We start from the raw sequence: 21,583 nt of genomic DNA on the forward strand, positions 1-21,583 counted from the left end.
TGAAATAGCACATATGGAATCATGTGTAAACTTGAGGTCTGTTATTGTGAAGTGGAAACGTCTAGGAGCAACAATGGCTAAGCCACAAAGTGGTAGGCCACACAAGCTCACAGAACGAGACCAGCGAGTGCCTGAAGCACGTAAAAATTGTCTGTCCTCGGTTGCAACACTCACAACCGAGTTCCAAACTGCCTCTGGAAGCAACGTCAGCACAAGAACTGTTAGTCAGGAGCTTCATGAAATGGGTTTCCATGGCCGAGCAGCCGCACACAAAGCCTAAGATCACCATGTGCAATGCCAAGCGTCTGCTGGAGTGATTTAAAGCTCATTGCCATTGGACTCTGGAGTAGTGGAAACACATTCTCTGGAGTGATGAATCCCGCTTTCGCCATCTGGCAGTCTGATGGACGAATCTGGGTTTGGCGGATGCCAGAAGAATGCTACCTGCCCCAATGCATAGTGCCTTGGTGGAGGACGAGTACTGGTCTGGGGCTGTCTTTCATGGTTCGGGCCCCTTAGTTCCAGTCAAGGAAAATCTTAACGCTACAGCATACAATGACATTCTAGATGATTCCGTTCTTCCAATGTTGTGGCAACAGTTTGGGGAAGGTCCAATTCCTGTTTCAGCATGACAATGCCGCCGTGTACAAAGCGAGGTCCATACATAAATGGTTTGTCGACATCGGTGGGGAAGAGGTTGACTGGCCTGAGCCCTGACCTCAACCCCATCGAACAACTTTGGGTTGAATTGGAATACCGACTGCGAGCCAGGCCAAATCGCCCAATATCAGTGCCCCTGACCTCACTAATGCTCTTGTGGCTGAATGGAAGTCAGTCCCCGCAGCACTGTTCCAACATCTAGTGGAAAGCCTTCCCAGAAGAGTGGAGGCTGTTATAGCAGCAATGTTCCAACATATAGTGGAAAGTCTTCCCAGAAGAGTGGAGGCTGTTATAGCAGCAATGTTCCAACATATAGTGGAAAGTCTTCCCAGAAGAGTGGAGGCTGTTATAGCAGCAATGTTCCAACAACTAGTGGAAAGTCTTCCCAGAAGAGTGGAGGCTGTTATAGCAGCAATGTTCCAACAACTAGTGGAAAGCCTTCCAGAAGAGTGGAGGCTGTTATAGCAGCAATGTTCCAACATATAGTGGAAAGCCTTCCCAGAAGAGTGGAGGCTGTTATAGCAGCAATGTTCCAACAACTAGTGGAAAGCCTTCCCAGAAGAGTGGAGGCTGTTATAGCAGCAATGTTCCAACAACTAGTGGAAAGTCTTCCCAGAAGAGTGGAGGCTGTTATAGCAGCAATGTACCAACATCTAGTGGAAAGCCTTCCCAGAAGAGTGGAGGCTGTTATAGCAGCAATGTTCCTACTACTAGTGGAAAGCCTTCCCAGAAGAGTGGAGGCTGTTATAGCAGCAAAGGGGACCAACTCCATTTTAATGCCCATGATTATGTAATGAGATGCAGGTGTCCACATACTTTTGGTCATGTAGTGTATGTACAATTACATGTATTATGTTGTATAAACATTCCCCCAAAAATATAAACATAAATATCTGGATTTTTCAAAACGCACGTAAATATATGGTCCTTCGTTGCAAAGGTTGAAATCATTCCTCTCTCTGTATGAGGACAGGACCAACCGGACCCGCTATGGTGACCCGGTGGCTCTTCAGGTGGGCTGGCGCGGCATTCCCTCCGACGGGGTAGACGCATGTGTTCACGTGTGGAACAGGAACACTGATGCTGTCTACTTCTTTAAAGGTAATGGAACTGACTAGAGTAAACCTGTCTGTCTGTCTGTCTGTCTCTGTCTCGCTCTCGCTCTCTCTCTCTCTCATTTGTTAGAGGCTTGAGTCTCCTCTTGACTGTGTCTTCATCTGTTAGCGTCTTGAGTCTCCCTCTTGACTGTGTCTTCATCTGTTAGCGTCTTGAGTCTCCCTCTTGACTGTGGTTCCATCTGTAGGAGGCTTGAGTCTCCCTCTTGACTGTGTCTTCATCTGTTAGCGTCTTGAGTCTCCCTCTTGACTGTGGCTCCATCTGTTGGGGTCTTGAGTCTCCCTCTTGACTGTGGCTCCATCTGTTGGGGTCTTGAGTCTCCCTCTTGACTGTGGCTCCATCTGTTAGAGGGTTGAGTCTCTCTCTTGACTGTGGGTCCATCTGTAGGAGGCTTGAGTCTCCCTCTTGACTGTGGCTCCATCTGTTAGAGGCTTGAGTCTCTCTCTTGACTGTGGTTCCATCTGTAGGAGGCTTGAGTCTCCCTCTTGACTGTTTCCATCTGTAGGAGGCTTGAGTCTCTCTCTTGACTGTGGTTCCATCTGTTAGAGGCTTGAATCTCCCTCTTGACTATGTCTCCATCTGTAGGAGGCTTGAGTCTCCCTCTTGACTGTGGCTCCATCTGTTAGAGGCTTGAGTCTCTCTCTTGACTGTGGTTCCATCTGTAGGAGGCTTGAGTCTCCCTCTTGACTGTTTCCATCTGTAGGAGGCTTGAGTCTCTCTCTTGACTGTGGTTCCATCTGTTAGAGGCTTGAATCTCCCTCTTGACGGTGTCTCCATCTGTAGGGGGCTTGAGTCTCCCTCTTGACTGTGTTTCCATCTGTTAGAGACTTGAGTCTCCTCTTGACGTTCAACTCTGGCTGTAAATCGAGTCATCTTGATTCTTTTTAGTTTTTAGTTTTAGTATTTTTAAGCGATTTGAAATGATCTTGACTGAATAAATATATTTTTATGAATATCTCCTTGTTCCATCTGTTTACAGTGGACCCTGTCTACCCAGACTCATCTCTGAGGGGTTCCCAGGGGTGCCCAGTCCTATAGACACAGCCTTCTATGACAGGAGGGACTCCACATCTCTTCTTCAAGACTGTGTAAGTCATCCATCTGTTGATTTGACATATGCCATTAACATATTGTTGATTTGGCTGTCATTAACATATTGTTGATTAGACATATGTCATTAACATGTTGTGGATCTATGTCATTAACATATTGTTGATTTGACATAAATTAACATATTGTTGATTTGACATATGTCATTAACATATTGTTGATTAGACATATGTCATTAACATATTGTTGATTAGACATGTGTCATTAACATATTGTTGATTAGCCATGTCATTAACATATTGTTGATTAGACATATGTCATTAACATATTGTTGATTTGACATATGTCATTAACATATTGTTGATTAGACATATGTCATTAACATGTTGTGGATTTGACATATGTCATTAACATATTGTTGATTAGACATATGTAATTAACATATTGTTGATTTGACATGTGTCATTATCATGTCATTAACATATTGTTGATTTGACATATGTCATTAACATATTGTTGATTTGACATATGTCATTAACATATTGTTGATTAGACATATGTCATTAACATATTGTTGATTAGACATATGTCATTAACATATTGTTGATTAGACATATGTCATTAACATATTGTTGATTTGACATATGTCATTAACATATGGTTGATTAGCCATATGTCATTAACATATTGTTGCTTTGACATGTGTCATTAACATGTAATTAACATATTGTTGATTTGACATATGTCATTAACATATTGTTGATTAGACATATGTCATTAACCATATGTCATTAACATATTGTTGATTTGCCATGTCATTAACATATTGTTGATTTGACATATGTCATTAACATATTGTTGATTTGACATATGTCATTAACATATTGTTGATTTGACATGTGTCATTAACATATTGTTGATTAGACATGTGTCATTAACATGTTGTTGATTAGACATATGTCATTAACATATTGTTGATTTGACATATGTCATTAACATATTGTTGATTAGACATATGTCATTAACATGTTGTGGATTTGACATATGTCATTAACATATTGTTGATTAGACATATGTCATTAACATATTGTTGATTAGCCATATGTCATTAACATATTGTTGCTTTGACATGTGTCATTAACATGTCATTAACATATTGTTGATTTGACATATGTCATTAACATATTGTTGATTTGACATATGTCATTAACATATTGTTGATTAGACATATGTCATTAACATGTTGTTGATTTGACATATGTCATTAACATATTGTTGATTAGCCATGTCATTAACATATTGTTGATTTGACATATGTCATTAACATATTGTTGATTAGACATATGTCATTAACATATTGTTGATTTGACATATTGTTGAGTTGACATATGTCATTAACATATTGTTGATTTGACATATGTCATTAACATATTGTTGATTAGACATATGTCATTAACATGTTGTCTATTTGACATATGTCATTAACATATTGTTGATTAGACATATGTCATTAACATATTGTTGATTTGACATATGTCATTTTGATTTGCCATATGACATATTGTTGATCATGTCATTAACATATTGTTGATTTGACATATGTCATTAACATATTGTTGATTTGACATATGTCATTAACATATTGTTGATTTGACATGTGTCATTAACATATTGATTAACATATTGTTGATTAGACATATGTCATTAACATATTGTTGATTTGTCATTAACATATTGTCATTAACATATTGTTGATTAGACATATGTCATTAACATATTGTTGATTTGACATATGTCATTAACATATTGTTGATTTGACATATGTCATTAACATATGGTTGATTAGCCATATGTCATTAACATATTGTTGCTTTGACATGTGTCATTAACATGTAATTAACATATTGTTGATTTGACATATGTCATTAACATATTGTTGATTTGACATATGTCATTAACATATTGTTGATTTGACATATGTCATTAACATATTGTTGATTTGACATATGTCATTAACATATTGTTGATTTGACATATGTCATTAACATGTCATTAACATATTGTTGATTAGCCATATGTCATTAACATATTGTTGATTTGACATATGTCATTAACATATTGTTGATTTGACATGTCATTAACATATTGTTGATTTGACATGTGTCATTAACATGTCATTGATTTGACATATGTCATTAACATATTGTTGATTTGACATATGTCATTAACATATTGTTGATTTGACATATGTCATTAACATATTGTTGATTTGACATATGTCATTAACATATTGTTGATTTGACATATGTCATTAACATATTGTTGATTAGACATATGTCATTAACATATTGTTGATTTGACATATGTCATTAACATATTGTTGATTATGATATTGTTGATTTGACATATGTCATTAACATATTGTTGATTAGATGTCATTAACATATTGTCATTAACATATGGTTGATTAGCCATATGTCATTAACATATTGTTGCTTTGACATGTGTCATTAACATGTCATTAACATATTGTTGATTTGACATATGTCATTAACATATTGTTGATTTGACATATGTCATTAACATATTGTTGATTAGACATATGTCATTAACATTATTTGACATATGTCATTAACATATTGTTGATTTGACATTCATTAACATATTGTTGATTTGACATATCATTAACATATTGTTTGACATATGTCATTAACATATTGTTGATTTGACATATGTCATTAACATATTGTTGATTTGAGTCATATGTCATTAACATATTGTTGATTTGACATTTGACATGTGTCATTAACATGTCATTAACATATTGTTGATTGACATATTGTCATTAACATATGTCATTAACATATGATTTGACATATGTCATTAACATATTGTTGATTAGACATATGTCATTAACATATTGTTGATTTGACATTTGATTTGACATATGTCATTAACATATTCATTAACATATTGTTGATTTGACATATGTCATTAACATATTGTTGATTTGACATATGTCATTAACATATGTCATTAAACATATTGTTGATTTGACATATTATTAACATATTGATTTGATATTCATTAACATATTGTTGATTTGACATGTGTCATTAACATATTGTTGATTTGACATATGTCATTAACATATTGTTGATTTGACATATGTCATTAACATATTGTTGATTTGACATATGTCATTAACATATTGTTGATTTGACATATGTCATTAACATATTGTTGATTTGACATATGTCATTAACATATTGTTGATTAGACATATGTCATTAACATATTGTTGATTTGACATATGTCATTAACATATTGTTGATTAGCCATGTCATTAACATATTGTTGATTTGACATATTGTATTGTTGATTTGACATATGTCATTAACATATTGTTGATTTGACATGTGTCATTAACATGTCATTAACATATTGTTGATTTGACATATGTCATTAACATATTGTTGATTTGACATGTCATTAACATATTGTTGATTTGACATATGTCATTAACATATTGTTGATTTGACATATGTCATTAACATATTGTTGATTTGACATATGTCATTAACATATTGTTGATTGATTATGATTAACATATTGTTGATTAGCCATGTCATTAACATATTGTTGATTTGACATATGTCATTAACATATTGTTGATTTGACATATGTCATTAACATATTGTTGATTTGACATATGTCATTAACATATTGTTGATTTGACATGTGTCATTAACATGTCATTAACATATTGTTGATTTGACATATGTCATTAACATATTGTTGATTTGACATATGTCATTAACATATTGTTGATTTGACATGTCATTAACATATTGTTGTTTTGACATATGTCATTAACATATTGATTTGACATATGTCATTAACATATTGTTGATTAGACATTAACATATTGTTGATTTGACATATGTCATTAACATATTGTTGATTTGACATATGTCATTAACATATTGTTGATTTGACATATGTCATTAACATATTGTTGATTTGACATATGTCATTAACATATTGTTGATTTGACATATGTCATTAACATATTGTTGATTAGCCATGTCATTAACATATTGTTGATTTGACATATGTCATTAACATATTGTTGATTTGACATGTCATTAACATATTGTTGATTTGACATATGTCATTAACATATGGTTGATTAGCATTAAACATATTGTTGATTTGACATATGTCATTAAACATATTGTTGATTTGACATATGTCATTAACATATTGTTGATTTGACATATGTCATTAACATATGTCATTAAACATATTGTTGATTAGCCATGATTAACATATTGTCATTATTAACATATTGTTGATTTGATTGTCATTAACATATTGTTTGACATATGTCATTAACATATTGTTGATTTGACATATTCCATTAACATATTGTTGATTTGACATTAACATGTCATTAACATATTGTTGATTTGACATATGTCATTAACATATTGTTGATTTGACATATGTCATTAACATATTGTTGATTTGACATGTCATTAACATATTGTTGATTTGACATATGTCATTAACATATTGTTGATTTGACATATGTCATTAACATATTGTTGATTTGACATATGTCATTAACATATTGTTGATTTGACATATGTCATTAACATGTCATTAACATATTGTTGATTTGACATATGTCATTAACATATTGTTGATTAGACATATGTCATTAACATGTTGTTGATTTGACATATGTCATTAACATATTGTTGATTAGCCATGTCATTAACATATTGTTGATTTGACATATGTCATTATTTGACATGTGTCATATATTGTTGATTTGACATATGTCATTAACATATTGTTGATTTGACATATGTCATTAACATATTGTTGATTTGACATATGTCATTAACATATTGTTGATTTATGTCATTAACATATTGTTGCTTTGACATTATTAACATGTCATTAACATATTGTTGATTTGACATGTCATTAACATGTTGTTGATTTGACATATGTCATTAACATATTGTTGATTAGCCATGTCATTAACATATTGTTGATTTGACATATGTCATTAACATATTGTTGATTTGATTTGATTTGACATATGTCATTAACATATTGTTGATTTGACATATGTCATTAACATATTGTTGATTTGACATCATTAACATATTAACATATTGTTGATTTGACATATGTCATTAACATATTGATTTGATTAACATATTGTTGATTAGACATATGTCATTAACATATTGTTGATTTGACATATGTCATTAACATATTGTTGATTTGACATATGTCATTAACATATTGTTGATTAGACATATGTCATTAACATATTGTTGATTAGCCATGTCATTAACATATTGTTGATTTGACATATGTCATTAACATATTGTTTGATTTGATTAACATATTCATTAACATATTGTTGATTTGACATGTGTCATTAACATATTAACATATTGTTGATTTGACATATGTCATTAACATATTGTTGATTTGACATATGTCATTAACATATTGTTGATTTGACATTATTAACATATTGTTGTTTTGACATATATTAACATATTGTTGATTTGACATATGTCATTAACATATTGTTGATTAGACATATGTCATTAACATATTGTTGATTTGACATATGTCATTAACATATTATTGTTGATTTGACATGTCATTAACATATTGTCATTAAACATATTGTTGATTTGACATGTGTCATTAACATGTCATTAACATATTGTTGATTTGACATATGTCATTAACATATTGTTGATTTGACATGTGTCATTAACATATTGTTGATTTGACATGTGTCATTAACATATTGTTGATTTGACATGTCATTAACATATTGTTGATTTGACATATGTCATTAACATATTGTTGATTTATGTTTAATATTCTTTATTAATCTCCTTCCTGTTTTGTTTTTCATTTATCTGCTTGATTTGGTTGTTTAAATGTAAAATGTTTAGAGATTTTAAAAGCAAATGATACATTTGAAATGTTCCTCAGCAGAAAACCACCATGACAACGGTTCGGTAAAGGGCTACATTATTCCCCTCGGAGTTTAAACATTCCTCCTTTAATCTTTCCCAATTATATCCAAGTGGAAAAAGAGGAGGAAAAAAATGCCTGGATCAGTTGTTAAATATTGTGTTCCGCAGAAAATCCCCATCGGAGTTGTGTTTGTTTTGATAAACTGAACATTTACCATCTTGTTGTTTAGTCCATTTATCACCGGCCTCGTTTACATCTTTCAACGGTTGTTTATTTCCTCCTCCTGTCATCTAAACATGTGAAGGTGTTCCAACAGGTGTATGTGTTCGACGTGACAGCCACCCGCGTGTCCCCAGGCTTCCCCAGGAAGATCACATCTAAACATGTGAATGTGTTCCAACAGGTGTATGCGTTCGACGTGACAGCCACCCGCGTGTCCCCAGGCTTCCCCAGGAAGATTACCGCTGTGTTCCCAGCAGTAGTGTCTGGGGATCACCCGGGCGGTAGCATAGACGCCGCCTACTTCTCCTACACGCACAACGCTGTCTTCCTGTTCAAGGATACGCAGTTCTGGAGGGTGGTGGGGAGGAGCAGAGACCGCTGGAGGAGACCGGCGCTGCCACACAACGGCCTGCTGCCACACAGGAAGGTGGAGGAACAGTGGTTTGACATTTGTAACGTTCACCCCTCGGCCCTGAAGGTGGCCCGTCGCTGAGAGGGGGGGGCTATGAGGATTCTGTGTAATGGCTACTCCTACCCCGGTCAACAGCACTGCACCCCCAACAGCAACTCGCCCAAGCCTTCCCCATTTCTCCTTCTCCCAAATCCGTTCAGCTGATGTTCTGAAAGAGCTGAAAAATTGGACCCCTACAAATCAGCCGGGCTAGACAATCTGGACCCTTTCTTTCTAAAATTATCTGCCGAAATTGTTGCCACCCCTATTACTAGCCTGTTCAACCTCTCTTTCGTGTCGTCTGAGAATCCCAAAGATTGGAAAGCAGCTGCGGTCATCCCCCTCTTCAAAGGGGGGGACACTCTTGACCCAAACTGCTATAGACCTATATCTATCCTACCATGCCTTTCTAAGGTCTTCGAAAGCCAAGTCAACAAACAGATTACCGACCATTTCGAATCTCACCATACCTTCTCTGCTATGCAATCTGGTTTCAGAGCTGGTCATGGGTGCACCTCAGCCACGCTCAAGGTCCTAAACGATATCTTAACCGCCATCGATAAGAAACATTACTGTGCAGCCGTATTCATTGATCTGGCCAAGGCTTCCGACTCTGTCAATCACCACATCCTCATCGGCAGACTCGACAGCCTTGGTTTCTCAAATGATTGCCTCGCCTGGTTCACCAACTACTTCTCTGATAGAGTTCAGTGTGTCAAATGGGAGGGTCTGCTGTCCGGACCTCTGGTAGTCTCTATGGGGGTGCCACAGGGTTCAATTCTTGGACCGACTCTCTTCTCTGTATACATCAATGAGGTCGCTCTTGCTGCTGGTGAGTCTCTGATCCACCTCTACGCAGACGACACCATTCTGTATACTTCCGGCCCTTCTTTGGACACTGTGTTAACAACCCTCCAGGCAAGCTTCAATGCCATACAACTCTCCTTCCATGGCCTCCAATTGCTCTTAAATACAAGTAAAACTAAATGCATGCTCTTCAACCGATCGCTACCTGCACCTACCCGCCTGTCCAACATCACTACTCTGGACGGCTCTGACTTAGAATACGTGGACAACTACAAATACTTAGGTGTCTGGTTAGACTGTAAACTCTCCTTCCAGACCCATATCAAACATCTCCAATCCAAAGTTAAATCTAGAATTGGCTTCCGATTTCGCAACAAAGCATCCTTCACTCATGCTGCCAAACATACCCTTGTAAAACTGACCATCCTACCAATCCTCGACTTTGGCGATGTCATTTACAAAATAGCCTCCAATACCCTACTCAACAAATTGGATACAGTCTATCACAGTGCAATCCGTTTTGTCACCAAAGCCCCATATACTACCCACCATTGCGACCTGTACGCTCTCGTTGGCTGGCCCTCGCTTCATACTCGTCGCCAAACCCACTGGCTCCATGTCATCTACAAGACCCTGCTAGGTAAAGTCCCCCCTTATCTCAGCTCGCTGGTCACCATAGCATCTCCCATCTGTAGCACGCGCTCCAGCAGGTATATCTCTCTAGTCACCCCCAAAACCAATTCTTTCTTTGGCCGCCTCTCCTTCCAGTTCTCTGCTGCCAATGACTGGAACGAACTACAAAAATCTCTGAAACTGGAAACACTTATCTCCCTCACTAGCTTTAAGCACCAACTGTCAGAGCAGCTCACATATTACTGCACCTGTACATAGCCCACCTATCATTTAGCCCAAACAACTACCTCTTTCCCAACTGTATTTTATTTATTTATTTATATTGCTCCTTTGCACCCCATTATTTTTATTTCTACTTTGCACATTCTTCCATTGCAAAACTACCATTCCAGTGTTTTACTTGCTATATTGTATTTACTTTGCCACCATGGCCTTTTTTGCCTTTACCTCCCTTATCTCACCTCATTTGCTCACATTGTATATAGACTTGTTTATACTGTATTATTGACTGTATGTTTGTTTTACTCCATGTGTAACTCTGTGTCGTTGTATCTGTCGCACTGCTTTGCTTTATCTTGGCCAGGTCGCAATTGTAAATGAGAACTTGTCCTCAACTTGCTTACCTGGTTAAATAAAGGTAAAAAAATAAATAAAAATAATGTTCACCCCACGGCCCTGAAAGTGGCCCGTCGATGAGAGGGGGGGGGGCTATGAGGATACTTTGTAACGTTCACCCCACGGCCCTGAACGTGGCCCATCACTGAGAGGGGGGCTTATGAGGATTCTGTGTAACGTTCACCCCACGGCCCTGAAAGTGGCCCGTCGATGAGAGGGGGGCTATGAGGATTCTGTGTAACGTTCTGTGTTCACCCCTCGGCCCTGAAGGTGGCCCATCACTGAGAGGGGGCTATGAGGATACTGTGGGATTAGGGAGCCTGGACCCAGATCGGATGGCACTCGTGCCAACTCTAAACATGACACTGAACGAGGAGCACAGACTGGCCCTGTAGCTATGACAACAGAGTTCCTAAAGCTGGTTTCACAGTAAACTGACTTATATCCATTACATTATAAGATGTATTAGTCTACAACACATTTAATTCATTATGATAACTATTGTTAACTATTATCAACCTTGTACATGTCCACAATATATATTTAGTTGTTTCAAAAACGTTGTTATTTTAATAGTTTAATGGCCACGATTACAGACACCTGTGTCTTTTGACACTATATAAACGAGTCATCCCGCAGTGATTATACCCTGATGAAGACGGCTTGGCTGTCGAAACGTTGGACATCTGAGCTCCTAGAGTGGTGGGGCTCTCCTGTATTTTTACATTGTAATAGTTTACACAATATATCGTTGAAGACAACAATGCCTTTTTGGCATGTTCTTATTTTTTCTATGTTGTAAAAGTTTTATTTATATAAAATCAGTTGTATTATATGGACTGAATTGAATTGACAAAAACAACTCTGAAAATGCAGTTTTTTTATTTAGACTGAGATCAGATACATGTTCCCAATTAAAGATTTGTAACAACAAACACAAACAATGCTGCTGTTGTCTTGGATGTGATTGGCTTCATTTATCAACACCACAGAACACATTCTGGAATGATTGATTGGTGAAATCTCTATGGTAACAGAGAATTCTAAACATTTGGATTTTTTTTTCTTTTCTGGTAAAATAATCAATAGGATGGCCGATTTTGTAAGATTTTATAAAGTTAAAAAATGTCATTTGAATAACACTGTTTCACATTTTAGTGCCATTAATATTCAAAATGTTTTTAGTGAGTATTCCTGCAAAATACAAAAGTGAGGTTTAGTCCTATATTCAATTTATCGCAAGTTTTATGGAATTCCTTTTGTGCGTTTTAATATCAAGCAAACCTTTTGAATTCGAGAACAAAATTGTTAGTATTGCAAACAAACAAAAAATGATATTGAAGCTAAACATGAACTCACACTCCGTTGTCAGGTGTCCAGTAGAGGTCGGTGTTTGAAAGCAACTTGGAATCGAAGAAAGCACCGAAACCACTGAGAAATCATTGGAATCTCGGATTTAACGACACTCAGGTTGAAAAACCACGTGATCGAACGAAGGTTCCGGACGTCATTGATCACGTGATCAATGTTACCTTGAAACGAGCATCATCGGTACGTTGTGTCGGATCAGTAGTGCTTTGAAAACCGCATTGGAACTCCTGTATCAATCGTCCCATCACTAGGGATCGCCGTCACCACAGCAGCCTAACGACAACGGCCTGGCGATGATGTGTAACTCAGACTCCAAGCCCCTGGATCCTCTCATTCCCCTCCTAGATCCTTCATCTGGTCCATTCTCATTCCCCTCCTAGATCCTTCATCTGGTCCATTCTCATTCCCCTCCTAGATCCTTCATCTGGTCCACATTGTCATTCCCCTCCTAGATCCTTCATCTGGTCCATTCTCATTCCCCCTCCTAGATCCTTCATCTGGTCCATTCTCATTCCCCTCCTAGATCCTTCATCTGGTCCATTCTCATTCCCCTCCTAGATCCTTCATCTGCAGCCTTCTACATCCTCCGGTATGAACATCCTTTTTTGACTGAAATACGAATCTCTCACAGTTGCTTTGATGTCCAAAAGATTTCAAAAATCGACATTTTGTGATATGTAACTTTTAAGTTGCATATAATTGAAAATTTCTACATTGGTCAGTCCAAAATTATTTTTGAATTATGTCACAGAAATACATTTATTTCCTGTCATGGTTTCTGTGCCTTTCCTCAATAAATATTCTATACCCATTTCAATGTTTTGTCCTCAATTTGAACTCTACTGTGAACACTAGTATGCAAGAGAGTAGCACTTCAATGTGAATATTGCTGTAGGCTTCAGCTACAGGGCTAGGAGTAGAGGTGATTCAGAGAGAACACAAGGCTTAAGCTACAGGGCTAGGAGTAGAGGTGGTTCAGAGAGAACACAAGGCTTAAGCTACAGGGCTAGGAGTAGAGTTGGCTCAAAGAGAACACAAGGCTTCAACTACAGGGCAAGGAGTAGAGATGGCTCAGAGAGAACACAAGGCTTCAACTACAGGGCAAGGAGTAGAGATGGTTCAGAGAGAACACAAGGCTTCAACTACAGGGCAAGGAGTAGAGGTGGTTCATAGAGAGAACACAAGGTTTCAACTACAGGGCAAGGAGTAGAGGTGGTTCAGAGAGAACACAAGGCTTCAGCTACAGGGCAAGGAGTAGAGGTGCTTCAGAGAGAACACAAGGCTCAGCTACAGGGCTAGGAGTAGAGGTGGTTCAGAGAGAACACAAGGCTTCAGCTACAGGGCTAGGAGTGAGGTGGTTCAGAGAGAACACAAGGCTTCAGCTACAGGGCTAGGAGTAGAGATGGCTCAGAGAGAACACAAGGCTTAAGCTACAGGGCTAGGAGTAGAGTTGGTTCAAAGAGAACACAAGGCTTCAGCTACAGGGCTAGGAGTAGAGGTGGTTCAGAGAGAACACAAGGCTTCTGCTACAGGGCTAGGAATAGAGGTGGTTCAGAGAGAGAACACAAGGCTCAGCTACAGGGCTAGGAGTAGAGGTGGTTCAGAGAGAACACAAGGCTTCAGCTACAGGGCTAGGAGTAGAGATGGTTCAGAGAGAACACAAGGCTCAGCTACAGGGCTAGGAGTAGAGGTGGTTCAGAGAGAGAACACAAGGCTCAGCTACAGGGCTAGGAGTAGAGGTGGTTCAGAGAGAACACAAGGCTTCAGCTACAGGGCTATGAGTAGAGGTGGTTCAGAGAGAACACAAGGCTTCAACTACAGGGCAAGGAGTAGAGGTGCTTCAGAGAGAGAACACAAGGCTCAGCTACAGGGCTAGGAGTAGAGGTGGTTCAGAGAGAACACAAGGCTCAGCTACAGGGCTAGGAGTAGAGGTGGTTCAGAGAGAACACAAGGCTCAGCTACAGGGCTAGGAGTAGAGATGGTTCAGAGAGAACACAAGGCTCAGCTACAGGGCTAGGAGTAGAGGTGGTTCAGAGAGAACACAAGGCTTCAGCTACAGGGCTAGGAGTAGAGGTGGTTCAGAGAGAACACAAGGCTTCAGCTACAGGGCTAGGAGTAGAGGTGGTTCAGAGAGAGAACACAAGGCTCAGCTACAGGGCTAGGAGTAGAGGTGGTTCAGAGAGAACACAAGGCTTCAGCTACAGGGCTAGGAGTAGAGATGGTTCAGAGAGAACACAAGGCTTCAGCTACAGGGCTAGGAGTAGAGGTGGTTCAGAGAGAACACAAGGCTCAGCTACAGGGCTAGGAGTAGAGGTGGTTCAGAGAGAACACAAGGCTTCAGCTACAGGGCTAGGAGTAGAGGTGGTTCAGAGAGAGACACAAGGCTTCAGCTACAGGGCTAGGAGTAGAGGTGGTTCAGAGAGAACACAAGGCTTCAGCTACAGGGCTAGGAGTAGAGGTGGTTCAGAGAGAGAACACAAGGCTCAGCTACAGGGCTAGGAGTAGAGGTGGTTCAGAGAGAGAACACAAGGCTCAGCTACAGGGCTAGGAGTAGAGGTGGTTCAGAGAGAACACAAGGCTTCAGCTACAGGGCTAGGAGTAGAGGTGGTTCAGAGAGAACACAAGGCTTCAGCTACAGGGCTAGGAGTAGAGGTGGTTCAGAGAGAGAACACAAGGCTCAGCTACAGGGCTAGGAGTAGAGGTGGTTCAGAGAGAACACAAGGCTTCAGCTACAGGGCTAGGAGTAGAGGTGGTTCAGAGAGAACACAAGGCTCAGCTACAGGGCTAGGAGTAGAGGTGGTTCAGAGAGAACACAAGGCTTCAGCTACAGGGCTAGGAGTAGAGATGGTTCAGAGAGAACACAAGGCTCAGCTACAGGGCTAGGAGTAGAGGTGGTTCAGAGAGAGAACACAAGGCTCAGCTACAGGGCTAGGAGTAGAGGTGGTTCAGAGAGAACACAAGGCTCAGCTACAGGGCTAGGAGTAGAGGTGGTTCAGAGAGAGAACACAAGGCTCAGCTACAGGGCTAGGAGTAGAGGTGGTTCAGAGAGAACACAAGGCTTCAGCTACAGGGCTAGGAGTAGAGGTGGTTCAGAGAGAACACAAGGCTTCAGCTACAGGGCTAGGAGTGGAGGTGGTTCAGAGAGAACACAAGAATTCAGCTACAGTAGAAGTAGAGATGGCTCAGAGAGAACACAAGGCTTCAACTACAGGGCAAGGAGTAGAGGTGGTTCAGAGAGAACACAAGGCTTCAACTACAGGGCAAGGAGTAGAGGTGGTTCATAGAGAGAACACAAGGTTTCAACTACAGGGCAAGGAGTAGAGGTGGTTCAGAGAGAGAACACAAGGCTCAGCTACAGGGCTAGGAGTAGAGGTGGTTCAGAGAGAACACAAGAATTCAGCTACAGGGCTAGGAGTAGAGGTGGTTCAGAGAGAGAACACAAGGCTCAGCTACAGGGCTAGGAGTAGAGGTGGTTCAGAGAGAACACAAGGCTCAGCTACAGGGCTAGGAGTAGAGGTGGTTCAGAGAGAACACAAGGCTTCACCTACAGGGCTAGGAGTAGAGATGGTTCAGAGAGAACACAAGGCTCAGCTACAGGGCTAGGAGTAGAGGTGGTTCAGAGAGAACACAAGGCTTCAGCTACAGGGCTATGAGTAGAGGTGGTTCAGAGAGAACACAAGGCTTCAGCTACAGGGCTAGGAATAGAGGTGGTTCAGAGAGAGAACACAAGGCTCAGCTACAGGGCTAGGAGTAGAGGTGGTTCAGAGAGAACACAAGGCTTCAGCTACAGGGCTAGGAGTAGAGATGGTTCAGAGAGAGAACACAAGGCTCAGCTACAGGGCTAGGAGTAGAGGTGGTTCAGAGAGAGAACACAAGGCTCAGCTACAGGGCTAGGAGTAGAGATGGTTCAGAGAGAACACAAGGCTCAGCTACAGGGCTAGGAGTAGAGGTGGTTCAGAGAGAACACAAGGCTTCAGCTACAGGGCTATGAGTAGAGGTGGTTCAGAGAGAACACAAGGCTTCAGCTACAGGGCTAGGAGTAGAGGTGGTTCAGAGAGAGAACACAAGGCTCAGCTACAGGGCTAGGAGTAGAGGTGGTTCAGAGAGAACACAAGGCTTCAGCTACAGGGCTAGGAGTAGAGGTGGTTCAGAGAGAACACAAGGCTTCAGCTACAGGGCTAGGAGTAGAGGTGGTTCAGAGAGAGAACACAAGGCTCAGCTACAGGGCTAGGAGTAGAGGTGGTTCAGAGAGAGAACACAAGGCTCAGCTACAGGGCTAGGAGTAGAGGTGGTTCAGAGAGTACACAAGGCTTCAGCTACAGGGCTAGGAGTAGAGGTGGTTCAGAGAGAGAACACAAGGCTCAGCTACAGGGCTAGGAGTAGAGGTGGTTCAGAGAGTACACAAGGCTTCAGCTACAGGGCTAGGAGTAGAGGTGGTTCAGAGAGAGAACACAAGGCTCAGCTACAGGGCTAGGATTAGAGGTGGTTCAGAGAGAGAACACAAGGCTCAGCTACAGGGCTAGGAGTAGAGGTGGTTCAGAGAGAACACAAGGCTTCAGCTACAGGGCTATGAGTAGAGGTGGTTCAGAGAGAACACAATGCTTCAGCTACAGGGCTAGGAGTAGAGGTGGTTCAGAGAGAGAATACAAGGCTCAGCTACAGGGCTAGGAGTAGAGGTGGTTCAGAGAGAACACAAGGCTTCAGCTACAGGGCTAGGAGTAGAGATGGTTCAGAGAGAACACAAGGCTCAGCTACAGGGCTAGGAGTAGAGGTGGTTCAGAGAGAACACAAGGCTTCAGCTACAGGGCTAGGAGTAGAGGTGGTTCAGAGAGAACACAAGGCTCAGCTACAGGGCTAGGAGTAGAGGTGGTTCAGAGAGAGAACACAAGGCTCAGCTACAGGGCTAGGAGTAGAGGTGGTTCAGAGAGAACACAAGGCTTCAGCTACAGGGCTAGGAGTAGAGGTGGTTCAGAGAGAACACAAGGCTTCAGCTACAGGGCTAGGAGTGGAGGTGGTTCAGAGAGAACACAAGGCTCAGCTACAGGGCTAGAGTAGAGATGGCTCAGAGAGAACACAAGGCTTCAACTACAGGGCAAGGAGTAGAGATGGTTCAGAGAGAACACAAGGCTTCAACTACAGGGCAAGGAGTAGAGGTGGTTCATAGAGAGAACACAAGGTTTCAACTACAGGGCAAGGAGTAGAGGTGGTTCAGAGAGAACACAAGGCTTCAACTACAGGGCAAGGAGTAGAGGTGCTTCAGAGAGAGAACACAAGGCTCAGCTACAGGGCTAGGAGTAGAGGTGGTTCAGAGAGAACACAAGGCTCAGCTACAGGGCTAGGAGTAGAGGTGGTTCAGAGAGAACACAAGGCTTCACCTACAGGGCTAGGAGTAGAGATGGTTCAGAGAGAACACAAGGCTCAGCTACAGGGCTAGGAGTAGAGGTGGTTCAGAGAGAACACAAGGCTTCAGCTACAGGGCTATGAGTAGAGGTGGTTCAGAGAGAACACAAGGCTTCTGCTACAGGGCTAGGAATAGAGGTGGTTCAGAGAGAGAACACAAGGCTCAGCTACAGGGCTAGGAGTAGAGGTGGTTCAGAGAGAACACAAGGCTTCAGCTACAGGGCTAGGAGTAGAGATGGTTCAGAGAGAACACAAGGCTCAGCTACAGGGCTAGGAGTAGAGGTGGTTCAGAGAGAGAACACAAGGCTCAGCTACAGGGCTAGGAGTAGAGGTGGTTCAGAGAGAACACAAGGCTCAGCTACAGGGCTAGGAGTAGAGGTGGTTCAGAGAGAACACAAGGCTTCAGCTACAGGGCTAGGAGTAGAGGTGGTTCAGAGAGAGAACACAAGGCTCAGCTACAGGGCTAGGAGTAGAGGTGGTTCAGAGAGAACACAAGGCTCAGCTACAGGGCTAGGAGTAGAGGTGGTTCAGAGAGAACACAAGGCTTCACCTACAGGGCTAGGAGTAGAGATGGTTCAGAGAGAACACAAGGCTCAGCTACAGGGCTAGGAGTAGAGGTGGTTCAGAGAGAACACAAGGCTTCAGCTACAGGGCTATGAGTAGAGGTGGTTCAGAGAGAACACAAGGCTTCAGCTACAGGGCTAGGAATAGAGGTGGTTCAGAGAGAGAACACAAGGCTCAGCTACAGGGCTAGGAGTAGAGGTGGTTCAGAGAGAACACAAGGCTTCAGCTACAGGGCTAGGAGTAGAGATGGTTCAGAGAGAACACAAGGCTCAGCTACAGGGCTAGGAGTAGAGGTGGTTCAGAGAGAGAACACAAGGCTCAGCTACAGGGCTAGGAGTAGAGGTGGTTCAGAGAGAGAACACAAGGCTCAGCTACAGGGCTAGGAGTAGAGGTGGTTCAGAGAGTACACAAGGCTTCAGCTACAGGGCTAGGAGTAGAGGTGGTTCAGAGAGTACACAAGGCTTCAGCTACAGGGCTAGGAGTAGTGGTGGTTCAGAGAGAGAACACAAGGCTCAGCTACAGGGCTAGGAGTAGAGGTGGTTCAGAGAGAGAACACAAGGCTCAGCTACAGGGCTAGGAGTAGAGGTGGTTCAGAGAGAACACAAGGCTTCAGCTACAGGGCTATGAGTAGAGGTGGTTCAGAGAGAACACAATGCTTCAGCTACAGGGCTAGGAGTAGAGGTGGTTCAGAGAGAGAACACAAGGCTCAGCTACAGGGCTAGGAGTAGAGGTGGTTCAGAGAGAACACAAGGCTTCAGCTACAGGGCTAGGAGTAGAGATGGTTCAGAGAGAACACAAGGCTCAGCTACAGGGCTAGGAGTAGAGGTGGTTCAGAGAGAACACAAGGCTTCAGCTACAGGGCTAGGAGTAGAGATGCTTCAGAGAGAACACAAGGCTCAGCTACAGGGCTAGGAGTAGAGGTGGTTCAGAGAGAGAACACAAGGCTCAGCTACAGGGCTAGGAGTAGAGGTGGTTCAGAGAGAACACAAGGCTCAGCTACAGGGCTAGGAGTAGAGGTGGTTCAGAGAGAGAACACAAGGCTCAGCTACAGGGCTAGGAGTAGAGGTGGTTCAGAGAGAACACAAGGCTTCAGCTACAGGGCTAGGAGTAGAGGTGGTTCAGAGAGAACACAAGGCTTCAGCTACAGTAGAAGTAGAGATGGCTCAGAGAGAACACAAGGCTTCAACTACAGGGCAAGGAGTAGAGGTGGTTCAGAGAGAACACAAGGCTTCAACTACAGGGCAAGGAGTAGAGGTGGTTCATAGAGAGAACACAAGGTTTCAACTACAGGGCAAGGAGTAGAGGTGGTTCAGAGAGAACACAAGGCTTCAACTACAGGGCAAGGAGTAGAGGTGCTTCAGAGAGAGAACACAAGGCTCAGCTACAGGGCTAGGAGTAGAGGTGGTTCAGAGAGAACACAAGAATTCAGCTACAGGGCTAGGAGTAGAGGTGGTTCAGAGAGAGAACACAAGGCTCAGCTACAGGGCTAGGAGTAGAGGTGGTTCAGAGAGAACACAAGGCTCAGCTACAGGGCTAGGAGTAGAGGTGGTTCAGAGAGAACACAAGGCTTCACCTACAGGGCTAGGAGTAGAGATGGTTCAGAGAGAACACAAGGCTCAGCTACAGGGCTAGGAGTAGAGGTGGTTCAGAGAGAACACAAGGCTTCAGCTACAGGGCTATGAGTAGAGGTGGTTCAGAGAGAACACAAGGCTTCAGCTACAGGGCTAGGAATAGAGGTGGTTCAGAGAGAGAACACAAGGCTCAGCTACAGGGCTAGGAGTAGAGGTGGTTCAGAGAGAACACACGGCTTCAGCTACAGGGCTAGGAGTAGAGATGGTTCAGAGAGAACACAAGGCTCAGCTACAGGGCTAGGAGTAGAGGTGGTTCAGAGAGAGAACACAAGGCTCAGCTACAGGGCTAGGAGTAGAGGTGGTTCAGAGAGAACACAAGGCTCAGCTACAGGGCTAGGAGTAGAGGTGGTTCAGAGAGAACACAAGGCTTCAGCTACAGGGCTAGGAGTAGAGGTGGTTCAGAGAGAGAACACAAGGCTCAGCTACAGGGCTAGGGCAGTAGAGGTGGTTCAGAGAGTCCACAAGGCTTCAGCTCACAGGGCTAGGAGTAGAGGTGGTTCAGAGAGAGAACACAAGGCTCAGCTACAGGGCTAGGATTAGAGGTGGTTCAGAGATCATCTAACATCCCCTCAACCATTTTGCAAAAACCATTTGAAGGTCGACGACATCCGATCCTCGAACACAAGGCTCAGCTACAGGGCTAGGAGTAGAGGTGGTTCAGAGAAACACAAGGCTTCAGCTCCAGGGCTATGAGTAGAGGTGGTTCAGAGAGAACACAATGCTTCAGCTACAGGGCTAGGAGTAGAGGTGGTTCAGAGAGAGAATACAAGGCTCAGCTACAGGGCTAGGAGTAGAGGTGGTTCAGAGAGAACACAAGGCTTCAGCTACAGGGCTAGGAGTAGAGATGGTTCAGAGAGAACACAAGGCTCAGCTACAGGGCTAGGAGTAGAGGTGGTTCAGAGAGAGAACACAAGGCTCAGCTACAGGGCTAGGAGTAGAGGTGGTTCAGAGAGAACACAAGGCTCAGCTACAGGGCTAGGAGTAGAGGTGGTTCAGAGAGAGAACACAAGGCTCAGCTACAGGGCTAGGAGTAGAGGTG

This window comes from Oncorhynchus nerka, linkage group LG10, assembly GCF_034236695.1.
Source record: "Oncorhynchus nerka isolate Pitt River linkage group LG10, Oner_Uvic_2.0, whole genome shotgun sequence".
Lineage (NCBI taxonomy): Eukaryota > Metazoa > Chordata > Actinopteri > Salmoniformes > Salmonidae > Oncorhynchus > Oncorhynchus nerka.